Here is a 4,013-nt window from a genome sequence, read left to right as displayed (position 1 = left end):
GACGACAGAGGATGAGATGGCTGGATGGCATCACTGACTCAATGGACATGAGTCTGAGTGAACTCTGGGAGTTGGTGATGGACAGGGAGGCCTGGGGTGCTGCGATTCATGGGGTTGCAAAGAGTCAGACACGACTGAGCGACTGAACTGAACTGAACTGAAATGAAATTCTTAGAGGAACCCTAAGGCCCCTGGGTGTTGCACAGGTGAGTGTTCATTACAAGAAACAGATGATGTTCTTCCTGCAAATATTCCTTCTGCTACTTTGGAAATGTGCCATACTTACTTTCTCTTCCACGCTAAAACTGAACTTTATATGAAAAATGTTTTTGTAGTTATTGTGCATAGAAATTATTACAGGAAAAATGTCTATAACTTGCCCAGTTTTATAAAAGAAAAATTACCTGGCTAAGTAGGGTAACACTTTTCATCTCAGTACCCATAAATTAAATCAAAATTTGGCCATCTTGCAAATAGGCTTCCAGGTTGCCTGGCCCTGGAACTGAGGACAAGAAGAAAGTTCTCTGCAGGTCCATATGCCAACCCCTACCCTCCAAATCCACCACACATATCCCAGAGCACCTCCACTTACTTTCTTGATTCCCAAGGATAGGTGAGCCAATTCAAAACACTAACATGAATGTCTCAGATCGTTATATTTGGGGATTAAACAGATGGGAAAGTTTGGGAGGGAATCTGGTAGAAAGGAGGTTGGAGAGGAAAGGACAGAATAACAGACATGAGAGCATTAGGATGGCATTCTGCAGCAGACACCTTGAAGGCAGGGGTCAGGTGTGCACAGCAGAGAGGCACCATGGTTGTTTAGAGACCTGAGGGTCAAAGAACAGGGTTCATGTGAAGCCGGAGAACAGAAAGGTCAGAGAGTATCAAGTCCACACAGCACTCTGCCTCAGTCTCTTGATGGCTGACCCAAGCCCCTCCTCTCTATGTACATGGCAGATTGCTCACCCTATCCTAGGCCACTTTTTCTAAGTGGCAGTGGGCAGTATAAGAAATGGAGATGAGAAGAAAGACTTACACAGGCCTTGATTTCCAGGAGATCCAGGCCTCAACCGTGGCTGCATTTTCTTTTCTCATTTCAAGGTGTTTTGTTTTTTTTTTTAATAAAGAAAAGTCTAAGTTCTATACATTGTGTTACACAAATGTACATGTTTAAACATGAGCATTTACATCACAATGACTTGCGGATACCATGCCTCTTCCTACCATCTCTCTCACATATACCCATCTCTCACAAAAAGAATAACCAATAAAAGATTTTGCAGTCTTTGATTTAATATTTCCTGAGTCAAGAATCTCTCTACCCATTGAGGCTGCCCACTTCACTACTTGGCAACATTTTGAAAAAACAACAGTGTTCCCCTTACATTGAATGAATATATGTTTCCATGAAGCACTGCCTTTTTGACCCTCATTCTTTCTTCTGGCTCCAAAGAATCTAATTTTCATTCTATGACTGCAAGGAGATCCAACCAGTCCATTCTGAAGGAGATCAACCCTGGGATTTCTTTGGAAGGAATGATGCTAAAGCTGAAACTCCAGTACTTTGGCCACCTCATGCGAAGAGTTGACTCATTGGAAAAGACTTTGATGCTGGGAGGGATTGGGGGCAGGAGGAGAAGGGGACGACCGAGGATGAGATGATTGGATGGCATCACTGACTCGATGGACACGAGTCTGAGTGAACTCCAGGAGTTAGTGATGGACAGGGAGGCCTGGCGTGCTGGGATTCATGGGGTCGCAAAGAGTCGGACACGACTGAGCGACTGAAATGAACTGAACTGAACTGATGACACAACCCTTTGGATATCTGAAGAAGGCAATCAACTCCTCTTAGAACTATCTGTCACTGATCAGTGCATTAAGCTATCCTTTGTCCACATGCCCAAATGAACTGATTAAATTGTATAAAATTTCTTAGAAAAGCCTGGGCTCCTGATAATCCAACATGATAATGCTTGCTTACAACTCCTCACCTTCCCTTATGCTAAGTCCCTTGATTAATTGCCATAACATGTCTTAGCTTGAACTGCTAAACAGAAGTGTTATAGACCAGGTGGCTTAAACAATAAGGAGATACTAAAATCAAATGGATACAGAAGGTCCTCTTCCAAGTTGCAGACTGCCATCTTCTCATTGTATCTTCACAGGGCAGAAAGAAAGAGCTCTCTGGGGTCTCTCACTAGTCCCATGAATTAGACCTACACCTTCATGACCTGGTTACCTCCCAAAGGCCCCACCTCCTTTTCCCATTACATTGGGAATTAGAATTTCAATGTATGAATTCTAAGGGGACACAAATACTCAGTCCATGATGCCACCACAGTATTCACATACTGCCTCCTTCTGGACTTGCTTCTACAACTCCACACTGAAGTAGAACCTCTTTTTTCTTTCTGTTTCTTTTTTACTTCCACAGCACTAAGTTTCATTAGGAATTTTATTAAGGTTCAATCTCCAGGGATAGGAGAGCCACTTAAGGGGAACAAAGCCTCCCCACATCTCACAATGAACCACCAGCTCCATCTCTGTGGTGGGATTGCAGACCGCTTCCAGTTGCCGATCAGTATAAAGATGCACCTTTGGTTCCACCCATGGGCAGGTGAGTGGGTGACACCCACACCCAAAACATGAATGTCATGAAGGCCGTGAAGCTGCGGAGCTGCCTACATGTGAGATTCCAAGAAACAGGCATGGAGGACACATCCATACGTTTTCTGATATACTCACCCAGGTCCCAGAGCCTTGGTTCACCCCAGTTCAACATCATGTCTGGGTGGTCCCAGTCACACCATGGATCCCTCTCCTGCTGTGAACTGTCAGGGAACTTCAGGTAGTCGCCATATCCCATGCCATCATCCAGCCAGGGCTCCTCATCTTCCACGTGCATGTTATACTTCTTAGCTATAGCTACTTGTTCTTCTAGGGTCTTGGGATAGGGTCCTGGGAGCATGTCCTTCATGATGTAGGAGCTGTCCATGCTCCCAAAGACACCATATTTCACCCTGCCCTCTATATCCCTCAGTCTCACAGGACCATCCCCTGGCCACTTCCATCTTCATCTTCTTCCCTGGAAACTCATTATAGACAACAATCCTAACCAAATATCTACTTAAAATCCTATGGGTCTAATTCAAGTTTGTGATTTTTTTCCTGACAAACAGATGAACATGATTAGCAGTTCTCTCTTTCCTTTAATGAATTAGATGGAACATTGATCACATTATTTTTAAGACTAATGAGTCTAAACCTTGTAAGTATATTAAAATTATTTGGAGAGCTTTTAAAAATCATGATACCCAGGCCATATTTCAGACCATTTAAATCAGAATCTCTGGGATGGAAGTCGAGCATCAAGTACTCCCCAGATAATTCCAATATGTAGCCAAGGTTGAAAACCACCCAGAAGGGAAAAAAAATGGAGGAAGAGCTCTATGAGAAAAGCCAGTCAATGAGAAATGTGAAGTTTTGGCAGAACGATTTGATGGCTGATTGAATGAATGGTTGGGTGAGGGGAGGGAAGGCATGGTTCTTGATGTGATTTAGGATTTAGACATAAGTTGGAAAGGATGTGAAACTCCCATTTTCAGAGCACAGGGGGAGAACATGGCTGTAGAAACCTATACTCGTCCCTCACCTGGGCCTGTTCAGAACCTTCCCTGGCTGGGAAGATATCTCTTTCTGCTTCCTTTCCCCTCCACTGACACTTCAGGTCCTTCTGCTGACCTCTCCACCTGCCAGCTTGGGGTGGCTTCCACAGCTGCCCTGCTGCCTCCCTGGAAATGGCAGTCCATGTGCTGTGTGGCTCTCAAGGTGGCAGGCAGTAGGAAGACAGGAGGGAAATTTCTGCCAGTGCCTCGGTGATTATCTGGCTCATGCCCTACAAGGGCAACTCATTTACCTATGACTTCTGAAAGTCCCTATATTTTTAGCTGGCACTCAACTCCTTAAAGGAAGTCTCTGTTGATCCATTTCCCAATTTATGTAACACT

At 44.3% G+C, this 4,013-nt stretch overlaps 1 pseudogene; it reads right to left on the bottom strand.

Moving 5' to 3' along the window:
• Nucleotides 1-2,442: 2,442 nt before the first annotated feature.
• On the bottom strand, nt 2,443-3,001 carry LOC120853650 (annotated as a pseudogene).
• Between the last annotated feature and the right edge of the window lie 1,012 nt (nt 3,002-4,013).

Source organism: Oryx dammah, unplaced genomic scaffold, assembly GCF_014754425.2.
Source record: "Oryx dammah isolate SB20612 unplaced genomic scaffold, SCBI_Odam_1.1 HiC_scaffold_26, whole genome shotgun sequence".
Taxonomy (NCBI): domain Eukaryota; kingdom Metazoa; phylum Chordata; class Mammalia; order Artiodactyla; family Bovidae; genus Oryx; species Oryx dammah.
Note: the sequence above shows the minus strand (reverse complement) of the source record. Positions and strands in the feature narration are given on the sequence as shown.